General features: G+C 60.9%; 2 non-coding genes across 2 annotated transcripts; both read left to right on the top strand.

The window, feature by feature from the left end:
• The first annotated feature begins 11,011 nt into the window (after positions 1 to 11,011).
• On the top strand, positions 11,012 to 11,130 carry LOC131868742 (5S ribosomal RNA). The gene has a single exon (XR_009367183.1). It is a non-coding gene; the product is annotated as a 5S ribosomal RNA (ribosomal RNA).
• A 7,817-nt stretch (positions 11,131 to 18,947) lies between these two features.
• Positions 18,948 to 19,066, top strand: LOC131868763 (5S ribosomal RNA). Its single transcript, XR_009367204.1, has one exon. It is a non-coding gene; the product is annotated as a 5S ribosomal RNA (ribosomal RNA).
• Positions 19,067 to 22,500: the final 3,434 nt, after the last annotated feature.

Here is a 22,500-nt window from a genome sequence, read left to right as displayed (position 1 = left end):
TTCCGCGGCGGCCGAGAAGACTCACCGCATAGGAATCGGGATGCGAGGCGAGGGATGCGGCGGGAAGGCCCCGACGGCTAAACGGAAGAGGCTGCAGGGCCGCCTCGGAATGGTCCAAGCATCGGATGCGATTGGGACGACTACCAGTGCCAACCCCTTATCCCGCGATGCGTCCGATACACAGATAGTTCCAAGGCGGCCGAGGAGCCTCACCGCATATCAATCGGGGTGCGAGGCGAGGGATGGGGCGGGAAGGCCCCAACGGCTAGACGGAAGAGGCTTCAGGGCCACCTCGGAATGGTCCAAGCATCGGACGCGCTTGGGGCGACTGCCAGTGCCAACCCCTTATCCCGCGATGCGTCCGATACACAGATGGTTCCAAGGCGGCCGAGGAGCCTCACCGCATAGCAATCGGGGGTGCGAGGCGAGGGATGGGGCGGGAAGGCCCCAACGGCTAGACGGAAGAGGCTTCAGGGCCGCCTAGGAATGGTCCAAGCATCGGACACGCTTGGGGCGACTACCAGTGACAGCCCCCTATCCCGCGATGCGTCCGATACGAAGATGGTTCCAAGGCGGCCGAGGAGCCTCACCGCATAGCAATCGGGGTGCGAGGTGGGGGATGCGGCGAGATGGCCCCAACGGCTAGACGGAAGAGGCCACAGGGCCGCGTCGGAATAGTCCAAGCATCGGACGCGCTTGGGGCGACTACCAGTGACAACCCCTTATCCCGCGATGCGTCCGATACGAAGATAGTTCCAAGGCGGCCGAGGAGCCTCACCGCATAGCAATCGGGGTGCGAGGTGGGGGATGCGGCGAGATGGCCCCAACGGCTAGACGGAAGAGGCTGCAGGGCCGCCTCGGAATAGTCCAAGCATCGGACGCGCTTGGGGCCACTACCAGTGACAACCCCTTATCCCGCGATGCGTCCGATACGAAGATAGTTCCAAGGCGGCCGAAGAGCCTCACCGCATAGCAATCGGGGTGCGAGGTGGGGGATGCGGCGAGATGGCCCCAACGGCTAGACGGAAGAGGCCACAGGGCCGCCTCGGAATAGTCCAAGCATCGGACGCGCTTGGGGCGACTACCAGTGACAACCCCTTATCCCGCGATGCGTCCGATACGAAGATAGTTCCCAGGCGGCCGAGGAGCCTCACCGCATAGCAATCGGGGTGCGAGGCGAGGGATGCGGCGAGATGGCCCCAAAGGCTAGACGGAAGAGGCTGCAGGGCTGCCTCGGAATAGTCCAAGCATCGGACGCGCTTGGGGCGACTACCACTGCCAACCCCTTATCCCGCGATGCGTCCGATACACAGATAGTTCCGAGGCGGCCGAGGAGGTGGGGGATGCAGCGAGATGGCCCCAACGGCTAGACGGAAGAGGCTGCAGGGCCGCCTCGGAATAGTCCAAGCATCGGACGCGCTTGGGGCGACTACCAGTGACAACCCCTTATCCCGCGATGCGTCCGATACACAGATAGTTCCGAGGCGGCCAAGGAGCCTCACCGCATAGCAATCGTGGTGCGAGGTGGGGGATGCGGCGAGATGGCCCCAACGGCTAGACGGAAGAGGCTGCAGGGCCGCCTCGGAATGGTCCAAGCATCGGATGCGCTTGGGGCGACTACCACTGCCAACCCCTTATCCCGCGATGCGTCCGATACACAGATAGTTCCAAGGCGGCCGAGGAGCCTCACAGCATAGCAATCAGGGTGCGAGGCGAGGGATGCGGCGAGAAAGCCCCAACGGCTAGAGGGAAGAGGCTTCAGGTCCGCCTCGGAATGGTCCAAGCATCGGACGCGCTTGGGGCGACTACCAGTGACAACCCCTTATCCCGCGACGCGTCCGATACACAGATAGTTCCAAGGCGGCCGAGGAGCCTCACCGCATAGCAATCGGGGTGCGAGGCGAGGGATGCGGCGAGAAGGACCCAACGGCTACACGGAAGAGGCTTCGGGGCCGCCTCGGAATGGTCCAAGCATCGGACGCGCTTGGGGCGACTACCAGTGACAACCCCTTATCCCGCGACGCGTCCGATACACAGATAGTTCCAAGGCGGCCGAGGAGCCTCACCGCATAGCAATCGGGGTGCGAGGCGAGGGATGCGGCGAGAAGGACCCAACGGCTAGACGGAAGAGGCTTCGGGTCCGCCTCGGAATGGTCCAAGCATCGGACGCGCTTGGGGCGACTACCAGTGACAACCCCTTATCCCGCGACGCGTCCGATACACAGATAGTTCCAAGGCGGCCGAGGAGCCTCACCGCATAGCAATCGGGGTGCGAGGCGAGGGATGCGGCGAGAAGGACCCAACGGCTAGACGGAAGAGGCTTCGGGTCCGCCTCGGAATGGTCCAAGCATCGGACGCGCTTGGGGCGACTACCAGTGACAACCCCTTATCCCGCGACGCGTCCGATACACAGATAGTTCCAAGGCGGCCGAGGAGCCTCACCGCATAGCAATCGGGGTGCGAGGCGAGGGATGCGGCGAGAAGGACCCAACGGCTAGACGGAAGAGGCTTCGGGTCCGCCTCGGAATGGTCCAAGCATCGGACGCGCTTGGGGCGACTACCAGTGACAACCCCTTATCCCGCGACGCGTCCGATACACAGATAGTTCCGAGGCGGCCGAGGAGCCTCACCGCATAGCAATCGGGGTGCGAGGCGAGGGATGCGGCGAGAAGGACCCAACGGCTAGACGGAAGAGGCTTCAGGGCCGCCTCGGAATGGTCCAAGCATCGAACGCGCTTGGGGCGACTACCAGTGACAACCCCTTATCCCGCGACGCGTCCGATACACAGATAGTTCCGAGGCGGCCGTGGAGCCTCACCGCATAGCAATCGGGGTGCGAGGCGAGGGATGCGGCGAGAAGGACCCAACGGCTAGACGGAAGAGGCTTCAGGGCCGCCTCGGAATGGTCCAAGCATCGGACGCGCTTGGGGCGACTACCAGTGACAACCCCTTATCCCGCGACGCGTCCGATACACAGATAGTTCCGAGGCGGCCGAGGAGCCTCACCGCATAGCAATCGGGGTGCGAGGCGAGGGATGCGGCGAGAAGGACCCAACGGCTAGACGGAAGAGGCTTCAGGGCCGCCTCGGAATGGTCCAAGCATCGGACGCGCTTGGGGCGACTACCAGTGACAACCCCTTATCCCGCGACGCGTCCGATACACAGATAGTTCCGAGGCGGCCGAGGAGCCTCACCGCATAGCAATCGGGGTGCGAGGCGAGGGATGCGGCGAGAAGGACCCAACGGCTAGACGGAAGAGGCTTCAGGGCCGCCTCGGAATGGTCCAAGCATCGGACGCGCTTGGGGCGACTACCAATGACAACCCCTTATCCCGCGACGCGTCCGATACACAGATAGTTCCGAGGCGGCCGAGGAGCCTCACCGCATAGCAATCGGGGTGCGAGGCGAGGGATGCGGCGAGAAGGACCCAACGGCTAGACGGAAGAGGCTTCAGGGCCGCCTCGGAATGGTCCAAGCATCGGACGCGCTTGGGGCGACTACCAGTGACAACCCCTTATCCCGCGACGCGTCCGATACACAGATAGTTCCGAGGCGGCCGAGGAGCCTCACCGCATAGCAATCGGGGTGCGAGGCGAGGGATGCGGCGAGAAGGACCCAACGGCTAGACGGAAGAGGCTTCAGGGCCGCCTCGGAATGGTCCAAGCATCGGACGCGCTTGGGGCGACTACCGTTGCCAACCCCTTATCCCGCGATGCGTCTGATACACAGATAGTTCCGAGGCGGCCGAGGAGCCTCACCGCATAGCAATCGGGTTGCGAGGCAGATTATTGGGAAGGGAACCCCCTGGGATGCGGCTCAAGCAGTGCCCAAAGGGACTGGAATGCGGAATCACATCGAGAGACCCAAATGCTATACGAGGGCTCAAATCGAATTATCGATTTGGCCACGACATGGACGCATCGGAACGACTACCTTTGCCGAACCACTCGCAATTGCATCCATACCGAAACCAATAGACATTTCCGTTAGAGCCCTCGCATAGCATTCGGGAATCTCGCATGCCCCTCTAAATCGACCAATGCTGGCGCTCAATGAAAATCCGAGCGCTACCACCGTTCGAGCGCCAGCATTGGTCGAGTTAGAGGGGCACGGGGGAGAATGCTCCAGTCAACACCTCCCCTATATAAGTTATTTGTCCGATTCTCGCACAACCGTAGTCTGCCTCGTCGAATCAAACAACGGTCCCAGATTCCGACTTCCGTTCCGTAGAGACCCAAAAGCTAGATGGAGGCTCGCAAGAAAGAGAGTCGGCGCATAGCAATCGGGTTTCTCGAACGTTTAGGGACCGAGCTCACTTGCGGATAGGGCAAAATCCGCCAAGCAACCCAAAAGCTAGACGGGGGCTCGAATCGAATCGCCTAGGCGGCCACAACAACGACGTGTTGGATCGACTACCAGTGCCAAACCATTCAGCAAGACTAGTCTGTGTCGAGGCCGGATAGAGATTCTCAGAGAGCGCCCGCATAGCATTTAGGAGACCTGCCGCGTCCCTCACACTCGACAAATGGTGGTGCACGTTTATAAATCCGAGCGATCCCAACCCTTTCAAGCACCAACATCGGTCGAGATAGAGGGGCACGGAGGGGGCTGCGTGAGACAACACAGTCCCCTATATAAGTTATTTGTCCGATTCTCACACATCCGAAGAATGGTCATCAAATCGGACAACAGCCCAAACTTCCGACTTCCGTCCCAGAAAGCCCAAGAGCTATCTAAAACGTTCATGGCCGGAACTCGATCGCGGCTATACCAGTCCGCCAAGCAACCCAAAAGCTAGACTGGAGCTCTAGTCGAATCACCTCTGTGGCCATTGCAAGGACGTGTTGGAGCGACTACCATTGCCGAACCATTCCGCAGGTCGAGTCCATACCAAGGCCGCATAGAGATTCACGATGAGCTCCTGCATAGCAATCAGGAGACTTGCCGTGTCCATCACAATCGATAAATCCTGGTGCAAGATTTTTGCATCCGAGCGCTCCAACCAGTCGAGCACCAGCATCAATCGACATAAACGGGCACGGGGGGAGGATGCTCGAGAACACTACCTCCCCTATATAAGTTATTTGTCCGATTCTCAAGCAGCCGAAGTCTGGTCATCGAATCGGGTCAAAGACCACAACTTCCGACTTTACCCACAATGCAAGTCATCGAATCGAACATCGGCCCCCGAGTCGGACTCCATGCGTATGTCAGGTCATCGGACCCAAATTCCGCCTTCCTGCGCATGGCGGGCCATCAATATCAACTCGGTCATCGGACCCAAACTCCGCCTTTTTGCGTATGGCACGCCTTCAAATCGGTCATCGGACCCAAATTCCGCCTTCCTGTGCATGGCGGGCCATCAACATCAACTCGGTCATCGGACCCAAATTCCGCCTTTCTGCGCATGGCACGCCATCAACTCGGTCATCGGACCCAAATTCCACCTTCCTGCGCATGGCAGGTCATCGGACACAAATTCAGACCTCGCCAATATGCCTACGTATCGAATCGGTCATCGGACCCAACTTCCGACTTCATCCATACTGTAGGGTCTTTGAGGTTGGCGCGGTGCGCTCAACCCAGGGAGTCGACCCATCGAAGCATACACCTCCCCTATATAAGCTATTTGTCCGATTCCCACACCTGTGTAGTTTGCACCTCTGACCAGGACATCGACCCCAACTTCCGAACTCGACTGCAACGACGGCACCAGCGCCTTGGTGCGCACCTTGCGACGCACAGTCCCAACATTCGCCTTCCTGCACATGGCAGGTCATCGGACCCAAATTCCGACCTCGCGAGTATGCCTACATATCGAATCGGTCATCGGACCCAACTTCCGACTTCATCCATACCGTAGGGTCTTTGAGGTTGGCGCGGTGCGCTCAACCCGGGGAGTCGACCCAACGAAGCATACACCTCCCCTATATAAGCTATTTGTCCGATTCCCACACCTGTGTAGTTTGCACCTCCGATCAAGACATCGACCCCAACTTCCGAACTCGCCTCCAACGACCGAACCAGCGCCTTGGTGCGCACCTTGCAACGCACAGTGCCAACATTCGCCTTCCTGCACGTGGCAGGTCATCGGACCCAAATTCCGACCTCGCGAGTATGCCTACATATCGAATCGGTCATCGGACCCAACTTCCGACTTCATCCATACCGTAGGGTCTTTGAGGTTGGCGCGGTGCGCTCAACCCGGGGAGTCGACCCAACGAAGCATACACCTCCCCTATATAAGCTATTTGTCCGATTCCCACACCTGTGTAGCTTGCACCTCCGATCAGGACATCGACCCCAACTTCCGAACTCGACTAAAAAGACCGCACCAGCGCCTTGGTGTGCACCTTGCAACGCACAGTGTCAACATTCGCCTTCCTGCACATGGCAGGTCATCGGACCCAAATTCCGACCTCATGAGCATACCTACTAATCGAATCGGTCATCGGACCCAACTTCCGACTTCATCCATACCGTAGGGTCTTTGAGGTTGGCGCGGTGCGCTCAACCTGGGGAGTCGACCCATCGAAGCATACACCTCCCCTATATAAGCTATTTGTCCGATTCCGACACCTGTGTAGTTTGCACCTCCGCTCAGGACATCGACCCCAACTTCCGAACTCGCCTGCAACGACCGAACCAGCGCCTTGGTGCGCACCAAAAGTGCGCACTTTTGGAGGGCACTTTTCTGCGCTCCAAAGGTGCGCACTTTTGGAGGGCACTTTTTGGAGGGCACTTTTCTGCGCTCCAAAGGTGCGCACTTTTGGAGGGCACTTTTTGGAGGGCACTTTTCTGCGCTCCAAAGGTGCGCACTTTTGGAGGGCACTTTTTGGAGGGCACTTTTCTGCGCTCCAAAGGTGCGCACTTTTGGAGGGCACTTTTTGGAGGGCACTTTTCTGCGCTCCAAAGGTGCGCACTTTTGGAGGGCACTTTTTGGAGGGCACTTTTCTGCGCTCCAAAGGTGCGCACTTTTGGAGGGCACTTTTTGGAGGGCACTTTTCTGCGCTCCAAAGGTGCGCACTTTTGGAGGGCACTTTTTGGAGGGCACTTTTCTGCGCTCCAAAGGTGCGCACTTTTGGAGGGCACTTTTTGGAGGGCACTTTTCTGCGCTCCAAAGGTGCGCACTTTTGGAGGGCACTTTTTGGAGGGCACTTTTCTGCGCTCCAAAGGTGCGCACTTTTGGAGGGCACTTTTTGGAGGGCACTTTTCTGCGCTCCAAAGGTGCGCACTTTTGGAGGGCACTTTTGTGCACTCCAAAGGTGCGCACTTTTGGAGGGCACTTTTCCTGTGCTCCAAAGGTGCACACCTAGGTGAGCACCTTCGACCACACCTTGTAGCACACCAAACTCTGACTTTCGACTTCATCCGCAATGCAGGGTCTTTGAGGTTGGCGCAATGCGCACAACCAGGGGAGTCGACCCATCAAACCCAACACCTCCCCTATATAAGCTATTTGTCTGATTCTCATACATGCGTAGCCTGCAGGAGCAATTAGGACATCGACCCCAACTTTCGGCTTCTAAACGAAAACAAGGTCTTTGAGGTTGGTGTAATGCGAACAACTAGGGGAGTCAACCCATCAAACCCAACACCTCCCCTATATAAGCTATTTGTCTGATTCTCATACATGTGTAGTCTACAGGAGCAATTAGGACATCGACCCCAACTTTTGACTTCTTAACGAAAACAAGGTCTTTGAGGTTGACGTAATGCGCACAACCAGGGGAGTCGACCCATCAAACCCAACACCTCCCCTATATAAGCTATTTGTCCGATTCTCATACATGTGTAGCCTGCAGGAGCCATTAGGACATTGACCCCAACTTTTGACTTCTTAACGAAAACAAGGTCTTTGAGGTTGGCGTAATGCGCACAACCAAGGGAGTTGACCCATCAAACCCAACACCTCCCCTATATAAGCTATTTGTCTGATTCTCATACATGTGTAGCCTGCAACAACGATTAGGACATCCACCCCAACTTCTGAATTCGTCTGCGTTGACCGCACCAAAGGTGCACGCCTTGGTGCTCACCAAAATCCGACTTCCGACTTCTTCTGCTATGCGGGGTCTTTGAGGTTGGCGCAGTGCGCACAACCAGGGGAGTCAACCCACCGAATGCAACACCTCCCCTATATAAGCTATTTGTCTGATTCTCATACATGCGTAGACTGCAGCAATGATTAGGACATCCACCCCAACTTTTGACTTCTTAAACAAGACAGGGTCTTTGAAGTTGGTGCAGTGCACACAACCAGGGGAGTCGACCCATCAAACGCAACACCTCCCCTATATAAAGCTATTTGTCCGATTCTCATACGTGTAGTCTGCAGCAGCGATTAGGACATCGACCCCAACTTCCGAATTCGTTTGCATTGACCGCACCAAAGGTGCACGCCTTGGTGTGCACCCTGGAGTGCACTTTGGTGCTCACCTCGGTGCACACTTTGGTGTGCACCTCGGTGTGCACCAAAGGTGCGCACCTTGGAGCGCACCAAAGGTGTACACTTTGGAGCGCACCACATAGGGTCTTTGAGAGGTTGGCGCAGTGCGCACACCAAGGTGGGTGTTGAGGTGCGTGCCGAGGTGGGTGGGTGCTAGGGTGCGCTCCATGGTGGGTGCCAGGGTGGGTGCGTGCTAGGGTGGATTCCAAAGAGGGTCATAGGGTGGGTGCCAAGGTGGGTTGGTGATATAGTGGGTTCAAAGGTGGGTACTAGGGTGGGTTCCAAGGTGGGTCACAAGTTGGGTGCCAGGATGCGTGGGTGTTAGGTTGGGTGCCAAGGTGGGCTCCTGCGTGGGTGGGTGCTAGGGTGGGTTTCAAGGTGGACGCGAGGGCGGGTGCCAAGGTGGGTAACAAGTTGGGTGTTAGGATGGGTGAGTGCTAGAGTGGGTGCCAAGGTGGGTGGGTGCTAAGGTGGATGCCAAGGTGGTTCACAGGGTGGGTGGGTTCTAGGGTGAGTTCCAAGGTGGGTCACAGGTTCAGTGCTAGGGTGGGTGTCAAGGCGGGTGTCGAGGTGCCTGGGTGCTAGGGTGTGGATGCCAATGTGGGTCATAGGGTGGGTACTAGGGTGGGCTGCAATGTGGGTGCCAAGGTGGGTAACATGCTCGGTGGGTTCTAAATTGGGTGCCAGGGTGGGTGTGCACCCACCTTGCCCGAGGTGGGTGCCAAGGTGCCAGTGTGGGTGGGTGCTAAGGTGGATGCCAAGGTGGGTGAGAAGGTGGGTGATAGGTTGAGTGGTAGGATGGGTGGGTGCCAAGATGGGTCACAGGGTGGGTGCAAGGGTGGGTAGGTGCTAGGGTTGGTGTCAGGGTGGGTGGGTGCTAGGTTGGGTTCCAAGGTGGGTGCGAGGGTGAGTGTCAAGGTGGGTCACAGGTTAGGTGCTAGGATGGGTGAGTGCTAGGGTGCAAAGGTGCCAGGGTGGGTGCTAGGATGGGTCGATGCTAGGGTGAGTGGCAAGGTGGGTCCACAAGTGTCAAGGTGGGTGCCGAGGTGGGTGCCAAGTCGGCGACTGCTATGGTGGATGCCAAGGTGGGTCACGGGGTGGGTGCCAAGTTGCTAGGTTGGGTTCCAAGGTGGGTGCCAACGTGGGTGCTAGGGTGCGTGGGTTAAAGGGTGTGTCACAACGTGGGTGCCAGGATGGGTGCGCACCCACACTGGCCAAGACGGGTGCGGGTGCAAGGTTGGGTTCCAAGCCCGGTCACAGGCTGGGTGCTAGGATGGGTGGGTGCCAAGGTGGGCACCAGGGTGGGTGCACCCACCCTGGCCAAGGTGGGTCACGGGGTGGGTCCTAGGGTGGGTAACGGGGTGGGTACTAAGGTGCGTGCCAAGGTGGGTCATAGGGTGGGTGCCAAGGTGGGCACCAGGGTGGGTGTGCACCAACCCTAGCCAGGGTAGGTCACGGGGTGGTTGTCGGGGTGGGCGTCAAGGAGCCAAGGTGGGTGGCAAGTAGCCAAGTTGCGTGCCAAGGTGGGTGTCGGGGTGGGTGCCAAGGATCCAAGGTGGGTGCCAAGGAACCAAGGTGGGTGTCTGGGTGGGTGCCGAGGTGGGAGCCAGGGTGGGTCCCAAGGTGAGTGCAAAGGTGGGTGCCAGGGTCAAGGTGAGTGCCAATGTGGGTTCCAAGGTGCCAGGGTCAGGGTGAGTGCCAATGTGGGTTCAAAGGTGCTAAGTTGGGTGCGAGGTTGGGTGCGAGGGTGGGTGGGTGCCAAGGTGTGCTAGGTGGAAGCCCGGGTGGGTCGGCATCCCATGGGTGTCGAGTTGGGTGCCTGATGGGTGCTTCTTGTCAAGTTTTAGTCGTCGGGACTCATTTCGAGCCTTAGAGGTCGTTTCTTGTCCGGTTGCCCTGTCTTCGACCTGGGAACCCAATTTTGGTCCTCGGGTCCCATTTTTTTTTGTCTCGCATCCCACTTTTGGCCTGTGGCCTTTTCGGGGTCGATTCTCGTTTTGGGCATCAGAGCATGTTTCTTCTCCTAAAACCCAATATTTGTTTATTAAGTCTCGGAACACATTTTTGTTCTCGTGGACCCATCATGGGTCTTGGAACGCATTTGTGGTCCTTGGGTCCCATTTTGCATCCCGAAACTTGTGTTTTGGTGCTTGATCCCTATTTTGGGTGCCCACCTTGCACCAAGTGCGCACCCGGGGCAAACCGAGCGCCTTGGTGCACCGGGGCAAGATCGAGCGTGCACCCGAGGCGCCCCGAACATGCACCAAGGTGCACTCGGCCCACATGTGAGCGCAGGTCGTTGCGCCCGAGGTGGTGTGTGGGCACCGCGTTGCAGACGGGACACTGCACGCACACGACGCCCCCTCCAGGTGCACGCACGTAGGCCGGGCCGGGTGCACACCCGACGCCCTAGCAAGGTGCGCGCACCCGGGCAGGGCTCACACTTGGCGAACGGGGCGCACTTCGCGAGGGAGGGTGTGCACCTCGACGGGGGTGGGTGGCCGGGGTGGATTCGCACGTGGGTCGCGGTTTGCTAAGTACACACTGCGACAAGCTCATAACGGGTGCGATCATACCAGCGTTAGTGCATCGGATCCCATCAGAACTCCGCAGTTAAGCGCGCTTGGGCCGGAGTAGTACTGGGATGGGTGACCTCCCGGGAAGTCCCGGTGTTGCACCCTTTTTTAGTTTTTCGCCGGGCGTCGCAATGCTATTTGAATAAACCTTTTGCCCGTTTGCGTTCTCGTCGGGGCCGGGCCGGGCCGGGGTGCGCTGCCCGCACTACCGCGCGCGCGGGGGCGACACCGAGCGCGCACCCGAGGCGCCCCGAGCACACAGGCCACGGTGCAACCCGGGCGTTGTGCGCGCACCCCGGTGCGCCCGAGGTGCTGCGCGCGCACCCAGGTGAAATCGGTGTGCACCTCGGCCAGTGCGCGCTCGGTCGAGTCGCGCACGTTGGCCAAGGTGCACGGTGATGTTTCTTACTCTAAGGTTCCGCACCAGACGCCCGGGACAGGTGAGCGAAGCTGGGCGGGGCCGGGTGCGCGGCCGGGGCAGGTGCACGCAGCTGGAGAGAGCTTTGGAGCACACTTCGGAGCGCACCAATGATGCGCTCCATTCAAAAGTTTCCTGAAAAGGCAAAAAAAGTTGAGATTATAGAATTTCCCACTTGAGAGATTGTAAAAAAAAAAAATTTAAAATGAAGGAAACGCGGGTGCCAAGGTGTGCGCAGCCCAGCCAAGGTGTGCGCACCAAGGCGCCCACCCTGGCGAAGGTGCACGCAAGGTGCGCACCCGAGGCAAACCGGACAATTAACCCAACTTTCGACTTCGCGCGCACCTTGGAGCGCACTTCGGAGCGCTCCTTGGTGCGCACCAATCTTGGGCACCTCGGAGTGCACCATGGCGCCCACCAAGGTGCGCACCCGGGGCAAACCGAGCTCCGACTTCGTGCGCACCTTGGAGCGCACGAAAGGTGCGCACCATGGCGCCCACCAAGGTGCGCAGCCCAGCCAAGGCGTGCGCATCAAGGTGCGCACCCTGGCGAAGGTGCGCACCCGGGGCAAACCGAGCTCCGACTTCGTGCGCACCTTGGAGCGCACAAAAGGTGCGCAACCCAGCCAAGGTGTGCGCACCCCGGTCAAACCGAGCTCCGAATCGTGCGCACCAGAGGTGCACGCCATCGTGCGCACCTTGGAGCACACTTCGGAGCCCTCCTTGGTGCGCGCCGATGTTGCGCACCTCGGAGCGCACCCGGGGAAAACAATGCAATTAACCCGACTTTCGACTTCGTGGGCACCTCGGAGCGCTCTCGGGTTCGCACCTCGGAGCACACCGAGGTGCGCACCTTTGATGCGCTGCCTTCACCAATTTCCAGAAAAGGCAAGAAAACATTGAGAAGGTGTGCGCACCGAGGTGCCCACCCTGGCGAAGGTGCACGCGAGGTGCGCACCCGGGGCAAACCGGGCTCCGACTTCGTGCACGCCGCACCTTGGAGCACACTTCGGAGCGCTCCTTGGTGCGCACCAGGGCGCGCAACCCAGCCGAGGTGCCCACCCCGGCGAAGGTGCACGCGAGGTGCGCACCCGGGGCAAACCGGGCTCCGACTTCGTGCACGCCATGGTGCCCACCGCGGCGAAGGTGCACGCGAGGTGCGCACCCGGGGCAAACCGGGCTCCGACTTCGTGCACGCCGCACCTTGGAGCACACTTCGGAGCGCTCCTTGGTGCGCACCATGGTGCCCACCAGGGCGCGCAACCCCGCCGAAGGTGCACGCGAGGTGCGCACCCGGGGCAAACCGGGCTCCGACTTCGTGCACGCCGCACCTTGGAGCACACTTCGGAGCGCTCCTTGGTGCGCACCATGGTGCCCACCAGGGCGCGCAACCCCGCCGAAGGTGCACGCGAGGTGCGCACCCGGGGCAAACCGGGCTCCGACTTCGTGCACGCCATGGTGCGCACCGCGGCGAAGGTGCGCACCCGGGGCAAACCGGGCTCCGACTTCGTGCACGCCGCACCTTGGAGCACACTTCGGAGCGCTCCTTGGTGCGCACCAGGGCGCGCAACCCAGCCGAGGTGCCCACCCCGGCGAAGGTGCACGCGAGGTGCGTACCCGGGGCAAACCGGGCTCCGACTTCGTGCACGCCGCACCTTGGAGCACACTTCGGAGCGCTCCTTGGTGCGCACCATGGTGCCCACCAGGCCGCGCAACCCAGCCAAGGTGTGCGCACCAAGGTGCACGCGAGGTGCGCACCCGGGGCAAACCGGGGTCCGACTTCGTGCACGCCGCACCTTGGAGCACACATCGGGGCGCTCCCGGGTTCGCACCGGCGTTGCGCACCGTGGTGGGCACCTCGGAGCACACCAAGGTGGGCAGCGAGGTGCGCACCTTTGATGCGATGCCTTCACTAATTTCCATAAAAGGCAAAAAAAAAACGAGATTTTAAAATTTCCGTTTTGAAAGATAGTGAGAAAAAGGGAATGCTGGTGCCATCTTGAGCCCGCCCTGGTGCGCAGCCCAGCCAAGGTGTGCGCACCAAGGTGCCCACCCTGGCGAAGGTGCGCGCCCGGGCAATTAATCCAACTTCCAACTTCGCGCGCGCCAGGGTGGGAGCGCACCCAACAACCGGGCCTGGGAAGAGCCAATGCGAGAAACCCCACCAAACGCTCTGACAAAAAAAGAGGGGGCGCTCCAGTAACCCCGCTTCGGAGCGCACCCTGGGCAAACCCAGCCAAGGTGCCCACCCCGGCCAAGGTGCAGGCGAGGTGCGCACCCGGGGCAAACCGGGCTCCGACAACGTGCACGCCGCACCTTGGAGCACACTTCGTAGCGCTCCCGGGTGCGCACCTCAGAGCACACCAAGGTGGGCAGCGAGGTGCGCACCTTTGATGCGCTGCCTTCACTAATTTCCAGAAAAGGCAAAAAAAAAAGGAGATTTTAAAATTTCCGTTTTGAAAGATAGTGAAAAAAACGGAACGCGCGTGCCATCTTGAGCCCGCCCTGGTGCGCAGCCCAGGTAAGGTGCCCACCCTGGCAAAGGTGCGCACCCGGGCAATTAACCCTACTTCCGACTTCGTGCGCGCCAGGGTGGCAACCGGGCCTCGGAAGAGCCAATGCGAGAAACCCCACCAAACGCTCCGACAAAAAAAGAGGCGGCGCTCCAATAACCCCGCTTCGGAGCGCAGCCGGGGCAAACCCAGCCAAGGTGCCCACCCCGACGAAGGTGCACGCGAGGTGCGCACCCGGGGCAAACCGGGCTCCGACAACGTGCACGCAGCACCTTGGAGCACACTTCGAAGCACTCCCGGGTGCCCACCGGCGTTGCGCACCGTGGTGGGCAGCGAGGTGCGCACCTTTGATGCGCTGCCTTCACTAATTTCCAGAAAAAGGCAAAAAAAAATGAGATTTTAAAATTTCCGTTTTGAAAGATAGTGAAAAAAAAGGAACGCGGGTGCCATCTTGAGCCCGCCCTGGTGCGCAGCCCAGGCAAGGCATGCGCACCAAGGTGCCCACCCGAGGTGCACACCCGGGGCAAACCGGGCTCCGACTTCGTGCAGGCCGCACCTTGGAGCACACTTCGGAGCGCTCCTTGGTGAGCACCATGGTGCCCACCAGGGCGCGCAACCCAGCCAAGGTCTGCACACCAAGGTGCCCACCCCGGCGAAGGTGCACGCGAGGTGCGCACCCGGGGCAAACCGGGCTCCGACTTCGTGCACGCCATGGTGCCCACCGCGGCGAAGGTGCACGCGAGGTGCGCACCCGGGGCAAACCGGGCTCCGACTTCGTGCACGCCGCACCTTGGAGCACACTTCGGAGCGCTCCTTGGTGCGCACCATGGTGCCCACCAGGGCGCGCAACCCAGCCAAGGTGTGCGCACCAAGGTGCACGCGAGGTGCGCACCCGGGGCAAACCGGGGTCCGACTTCGTGCACGCCGCACCTTGGAGCACACATCGGAGCGCTCCCAGGTTCGCACCAGCGTTGCGCACCTTTGATGCGCTGCCTTCACTAATTTCCAGAAAAGGCAAAAAAAAACGAGATTTTAAAATTTCCGTTCTGAAAGATAGTGAAAAAAACGGAACGCGGGTGCCATCTTGAGCCCTTCCTGGTGCGCAGCCCAGGCAAGTTGTGCGCACCAAGGTGCCCACCCTGGCGGAGGTGCGCGCCCGGGGCAATCCGGGCTCCGACTTCGTGCACTGCATGGTGCCCACCAAGGCGCGCAACCCAGCCAAGGTGCCCACCGCAGCGAAGGTGCACGCGAGGTGCGCACCCGAGGTGCACACCCGGGGCAAACCGGGCTCCGACTTCGTGCACGCCGCACCTTGGAGCACACTTCAGAGCGCTCCTTGGTGCGCACCAGGGCGCGCAACCCAGCCGAGGTGCCCACCCCGGCGAAGGTGCACGCGAGGTGCGCACCCGGGGCAAACCGGGCTCCGACTTCGTGCACGCCATGGTGCCCACCGCGGCGAAGGTGCGCACCCGGGGCAAACCGGGCTCCGACTTCGTGCACGCCGCACCTTGGAGCACACTTCAGAGCGCTCCTTGGTGCGCACCATGGTGCCCACCAGGCCGCGCAACCCAGCCAAGGTGTGCGCACCAAGGTGCACGCGAGGTGCGCACCCGGGGCAAACCGGGGTCCGACTTCGTGCACGCCGCACCTTGGAGCACACATCGGGGCGCTCCCGGGTTCGCACCGGCGTTGCGCACCGTGGTGGGCACCTCGGAGCACACCAAGGTGGGCAGCGAGGTGCGCACCTTTGATGCGATGCCTTCACTAATTTCCATAAAAGGCAAAAAAAAAACGAGATTTTAAAATTTCCGTTTTGAAAGATAGTGAGAAAAAGGGAATGCTGGTGCCATCTTGAGCCCGCCCTGGTGCGCAGCCCAGCCAAGGTTTGCGCACCAAGGTGCCCACCCTGGCGAAGGTGCGCGCCCGGGCAATTAACCCAACTTCCAACTTCGCGCGCGCCAGGGTGGGAGCGCACCCAACAACCGGGCCTGGGAAGAGCCAATGCGAGAAACCCCACCAAACTCTCTGACAAAAAAAGAGGGGGCGCTCCAGTAACCCCGCTTCGGAGCGCACCCTGGGCAAACCCAGCCAAGGTGCCCACCCCGGCCAAGGTGCAGGCGAGGTGCGCACCCGGGGCAAACCGGGCTCCGACAACGTGCACGCCGCACCTTGGAGCACACTTCGTAGCGCTCCCGGGTGCGCACCTCAGAGCACACCAAGGTGGGCAGCGAGGTGCGCACCTTTGATGCGCTGCCTTCACTAATTTCCAGAAAAGGCAAAAAAAAAAGGAGATTTTAAAATTTCCGTTTTGAAAGATAGTGAAAAAAACGGAACGCGCGTGCCATCTTGAGCCCGCCCTGGTGCGCAGCCCAGGTAAGGTGCCACCCTGGCAAAGGTGCGCACCCGGGCAATTAACCCTACTTCCGACTTCGTGCGCGCCAGGGTGGCAACCGGGCCTCGGAAGAGCCAATGCGAGAAACCCCACCAAACGCTCCGACAAAAAAAGAGGCGGCGCTCCAATAACCCCGCTTCGGAGCGCAGCCGGGGCAAACCAAGCCAAGGTGCCCACCCCGACGAAGGTGCACGCGAGGTGCGCACCCGGGGCAAACCGGGCTCCGACAACGTGCACGCAGCACCTTGGAGCACACTTCGAAGCACTCCCGGGTGCCCACCGGCGTTGCGCACCGTGGTGGGCAGCGAGGTGCGCACCTTTGATGCGCTGCCTTCACTAATTTCCAGAAAAAGGCAAAAAAAAATGAGATTTTAAAATTTCCGTTTTGAAAGATAGTGAAAAAAAAGGAACGCGGGTGCCATCTTGAGCCCGCCCTGGTGCGCAGCCCAGGCAAGGCATGCGCACCAAGGTGCCCACCCGAGGTGCACACCCGGGGCAAACCGGGCTCCGACTTCGTGCAGGCCGCACCTTGGAGCACACTTCGGAGCGCTCCTTGGTGCGCACCATGGTGCCCACCAGGGCGCACCCGAGGCAAACCGGGCTCCGACTTCGTGCACGCCGCACCTTGGAGCACACATCGGAGCGCTCCCAGGTTCGCACCAGCGTTGCGCACCTTTGATGCGCTGCCTTCACTAATTTCCAGAAAAGGCAAAAAAAAACGATATTTTAAAATTTCCGTTCTGAAAGATAGTGAAAAAAACGGAACGCGGGTGCCATCTTGAGCCCTTCCTGATGCGCAGCCCAGGCAAGTTGTGCGCACCAAGGTGCCCACCCTGGCGGAGGTGCGCGCCCGGGGCAAACCGGGCTCCGACTTCGTGCACTGCATGGTGCCCACCAAGGCGCGCAACCCAGCCAAGGTGCCCACCGCAGCGAAGGTGCACGCGAGGTGCGCACCCGAGGTGCACACCCGGGGCAAACCGGGCTCCGACTTCGTGCACGCCGCACCTTGGAGCACACTTCAGAGCGCTCCTTGGTACGCACCAGGGCGCGCAACCCAGCCAAGGTGCTCACCCCGGCGAAGGTGCACGCGAGGTGCGCACCCGGGGCAAACCGGGCTCGGACTTCGTGCACGCCGCACCTTGGAGCACACATCGGAGCGCTCCCGGGTTCGCACCAGCATTGCGCACCTTTGATGCGCTGCCTTCACTAATTTCCAGAAAAGGCAAAAAAAAGAAAAAAATGAGATTTTAAAATTTCCGTTTTGAAAGATAGTGAAAAAAACGGAACGCGGGTGCCATCTTGAGCCCGCCCTGGTGTGCAGCCCAGGCAAGTTGTGCGCACCAAGGCACCCACCCTGGCCAAGGTGGGTCACGGGGTGGGTCCTAGGGTGGGTAACGGGGTGGGTACTAAGGTGCGTGCCAAGGTGGGTCATAGGGTGGGTGCCAAGGTGGGCACCAGGGTGGGTGTGCACCAACCCTAGCCAGGGTAGGTCACGGGGTGGTTGTCGGGGTGGGCGTCAAGGAGCCAAGGTGGGTGGCAAGTAGCCAAGTTGCGTGCCAAGGTGGGTGTCGGGGTGGGTGCCAAGGATCCAAGGTGGGTGCCAAGGAACCAAGGTGGGTGTCTGGGTGGGTGCCGAGGTGGGAGCCAGGGTGGGTCCCAAGGTGAGTGCAAAGGTGGGTGCCAGGGTCAAGGTGAGTGCCAATGTGGGTTCCAAGGTGCCAGGGTCAGGGTGAGTGCCAATGTGGGTTCAAAGGTGCTAAGTTGGGTGCGAGGTTGGGTGCGAGGGTGGGTGGGTGCCAAGGTGTGCTAGGTGGAAGCCCGGGTGGGTCGGCATCCCATGGGTGTCGAGTTGGGTGCCTGATGGGTGCTTCTTGTCAAGTTTTAGTCGTCGGGACTCATTTCGAGCCTTAGAGGTCGTTTCTTGTCCGGTTGCCCTGTCTTCGACCTGGGAACCCAATTTTGGTCCTCGGGTCCCATTTTTTTTTGTCTCGCATCCCACTTTTGGCCTGTGGCCTTTTCGGGGTCGATTCTCGTTTTGGGCATCAGAGCATGTTTCTTCTCCTAAAACCCAATATTTGTTTATTAAGTCTCGGAACACATTTTTGTTCTCGTGGACCCATCATGGGTCTTGGAACGCATTTGTGGTCCTTGGGTCCCATTTTGCATCCCGAAACTTGTGTTTTGGTGCTTGATCCCTATTTTGGGTGCCCACCTTGCACCAAGTGCGCACCCGGGGCAAACCGAGCGCCTTGGTGCACCGGGGCAAGATCGAGCGTGCACCCGAGGCGCCCCGAACATGCACCAAGGTGCACTCGGCCCACATGTGAGCGCAGGTCGTTGCGCCCGAGGTGGTGTGTGGGCACCGCGTTGCAGACGGGACACTGCACGCACACGACGCCCCCTACAGGTGCACGCACGTAGGCCGGGCCGGGTGCACACCCGACGCCCTAGCAAGGTGCGCGCACCCGGGCAGGGCTCACACTTGGCGAACGGGGCGCACTTCGCGAGGGAGGGTGTGCACCTCGACGGGGGTGGGTGGCCGGGGTGGATTCGCACGTGGGTCGCGGTTTGCTAAGTACACACTGCGACAAGCTCATAACGGGTGCGATCATACCAGCGTTAGTGCACCGGATCCCATCAGAACTCCGCAGTTAAGCGCGCTTGGGCCGGAGTAGTACTGGGATGGGTGACCTCCCGGGAAGTCCCGGTGTTGCACCCTTTTTTAGTTTTTCGCCGGGCATCGCAATGCTATTTGAATAAACCTTTTGCCCGTTTGCGTTCTCGTCGGGGCCGGGCCGGGCCGGGGTGCGCTGCCCGCACTACCGCGCGCGCGGGGGGCGACACCGAGCGCGCACCCGAGGCGCCCCGAGCACACAGGCCACGGTGCAACCCGGGCGTTGTGCGCGCACCCCGGTGCGCCCGAGGTGCTGCGCGCGCACCCAGGTGAAATCGGTGTGCACCTCGGCCAGTGCGCGCTCGGTCGAGTCGCGCACGTTGGCCAAGGTGCACGGTGATGTTTCTTACTCTAAGGTTCCGCACCAGACGCCCGGGACAGGTGAGCGAAGCTGGGCGGGGCCGGGTGCGCGGCCGGGGCAGGTGCACGCAGCTGGAGAGAGCTTTGGAGCACACTTCGGAGCGCACCAATGATGCGCTCCATTCAAAAGTTTCCTGAAAAGGCAAAAAAAGTTGAGATTATAGAATTTCCCACTTGAGAGATTGTAAAAAAAAAAAATTTAAAATGAAGGAAACGCGGGTGCCAAGGTGTGCGCAGCCCAGCCAAGGTGTGCGCACCAAGGCGCCCACCCTGGCGAAGGTGCACGCAAGGTGCGCACCCGAGGCAAACCGGACAATTAACCCAACTTTCGACTTCGCGCGCACCTTGGAGCGCACTTCGGAGCGCTCCTTGGTGCGCACCAATCTTGGGCACCTCGGAGTGCACCATGGCGCCCACCAAGGTGCGCACCCGGGGCAAACCGAGCTCCGACTTCGTGCGCACCTTGGAGCGCACGAAAGGTGCGCACCATGGCGCCCACCAAGGTGCGCAGCCCAGCCAAGGCGTGCGCATCAAGGTGCGCACCCTGGCGAAGGTGCGCACCCGGGGCAAACCGAGCTCCGACTTCGTGCGCACCTTGGAGCGCACAAAAGGTGCGCAACCCAGCCAAGGTGTGCGCACCCCGGTCAAACCGAGCTCCGAATCGTGCGCACCAGAGGTGCACGCCATCGTGCGCACCTTGGAGCACACTTCGGAGCCCTCCTTGGTGCGCGCCGATGTTGCGCACCTCGGAGCGCACCCGGGGAAAACAATGCAATTAACCCGACTTTCGACTTCGTGGGCACCTCGGAGCGCTCTCGGGTTCGCACCTCGGAGCACACCGAGGTGCGCACCTTTGATGCGCTGCCTTCACCAATTTCCAGAAAAGGCAAGAAAACATTGAGAAGGTGTGCGCACCGAGGTGCCCACCCTGGCGAAGGTGCACGCGAGGTGCGCACCCGGGGCAAACCGGGCTCCGACTTCGTGCACGCCGCACCTTGGAGCACACTTCGGAGCGCTCCTTGGTGCGCACCAGGGCGCGCAACCCAGCCGAGGTGCCCACCCCGGCGAAGGTGCACGCGAGGTGCGCACCCGGGGCAAACCGGGCTCCGACTTCGTGCACGCCATGGTGCCCACCGCGGCGAAGGTGCACGCGAGGTGCGCACCCGGGGCAAACCGGGCTCCGACTTCGTGCACGCCGCACCTTGGAGCACACTTCGGAGCGCTCCTTGGTGCGCACCATGGTGCCCACCAGGGCGCGCAACCCCGCCGAAGGTGCACGCGAGGTGCGCACCCGGGGCAAACCGGGCTCCGACTTCGTGCACGCCGCACCTTGGAGCACACTTCGGAGCGCTCCTTGGTGCGCACCATGGTGCCCACCAGGGCGCGCAACCCCGCCGAAGGTGCACGCGAGGTGCGCACCCGGGGCAAACCGGGCTCCGACTTCGTGCACGCCGCACCTTGGAGCACACTTCGGAGCGCTCCTTGGTGCGCACCAGGGCGCGCAACCCAGCCGAGGTGCCCACCCCGGCGAAGGTGCACGCGAGGTGCGTACCCGGGGCAAACCGGGCTCCGACTTCGTGCACGCCGCACCTTGGAGCACACTTCGGAGCGCTCCTTGGTGCGCACCATGGTGCCCACCAGGCCGCGCAACCCAGCCAAGGTGTGCGCACCAAGGTGCACGCGAGGTGCGCACCCGGGGCAAACCGGGGTCCGACTTCGTGCACGCCGCACCTTGGAGCACACATCGGGGCGCTCCCGGGTTCGCACCGGCGTTGCGCACCGTGGTGGGCACCTCGGAGCACACCAAGGTGGGCAGCGAGGTGCGCACCTTTGATGCGATGCCTTCACTAATTTCCATAAAAGGCAAAAAAAAAACGAGATTTTAAAATTTCCGTTTTGAAAGATAGTGAGAAAAAGGGAATGCTGGTGCCATCTTGAGCCCGCCCTGGTGCGCAGCCCAGCCAAGGTGTGCGCACCAAGGTGCCCACCCTGGCGAAGGTGCGCGCCCGGGCAATTAACCCAACTTCCAACTTCGCGCGCGCCAGGGTGGGAGCGCACCCAACAACCGGGCCTGGGAAGAGCCAATGCGAGAAACCCCACCAAACGCTCTGACAAAAAAAGAGGGGGCGCTCCAGTAACCCCGCTTCGGAGCGCACCCTGGGCAAACCCAGCCAAGGTGCCCACCCCGGCCAAGGTGCAGGCGAGGTGCGCACCCGGGGCAAACCGGGCTCCGACAACGTGCACGCCGCACCTTGGAGCACACTTCGTAGCGCTCCCGGGTGCGCACCTCAGAGCACACCAAGGTGGGCAGCGAGGTGCGCACCTTTGATGCGCTGCCTTCACTAATTTCCAGAAAAGGCAAAAAAAAAAGGAGATTTTAAAATTTCCGTTTTGAAAGATAGTGAAAAAAACGGAACGCGCGTGCCATCTTGAGCCCGCCCTGGTGCGCAGCCCAGGTAAGGTGCCCACCCTGGCAAAGGTGCGCACCCGGGCAATTAACCCTACTTCCGACTTCGTGCGCGCCAGGGTGGCAACCGGGCCTCGGAAGAGCCAATGCGAGAAACCCCACCAAACGCTCCGACAAAAAAAGAGGCGGCGCTCCAATAACCCCGCTTCGGAGCGCAGCCGGGGCAAACCCAGCCAAGGTGCCCACCCCGACGAAGGTGCACGCGAGGTGCGCACCCGGGGCAAACCGGGCTCCGACAACGTGCACGCAGCACCTTGGAGCACACTTCGAAGCACTCCCGGGTGCCCACCGGCGTTGCGCACCGTGGTGGGCAGCGAGGTGCGCACCTTTGATGCGCTGCCTTCACTAATTTCCAGAAAAAGGCAAAAAAAAATGAGATTTTAAAATTTCCGTTTTGAAAGATAGTGAAAAAAAAGGAACGCGGGTGCCATCTTGAGCCCGCCCTGGTGCGCAGCCCAGGCAAGGCATGCGCACCAAGGTGCCCACCCGAGGTGCACACCCGGGGCAAACCGGGCTCCGACTTCGTGCAGGCCGCACCTTGGAGCACACTTCGGAGCGCTCCTTGGTGCGCACCATGGTGCCCACCAGGGCGCGCAACCCAGCCAAGGTCTGCACACCAAGGTGCCCACCCCGGCGAAGGTGCACGCGAGGT

Source organism: Cryptomeria japonica, unplaced genomic scaffold, assembly GCF_030272615.1.
Source record: "Cryptomeria japonica unplaced genomic scaffold, Sugi_1.0 HiC_scaffold_218, whole genome shotgun sequence".
Classification (NCBI taxonomy): Eukaryota; Viridiplantae; Streptophyta; class Pinopsida; order Cupressales; family Cupressaceae; genus Cryptomeria; species Cryptomeria japonica.
Note: the sequence above shows the minus strand (reverse complement) of the source record. Positions and strands in the feature narration are given on the sequence as shown.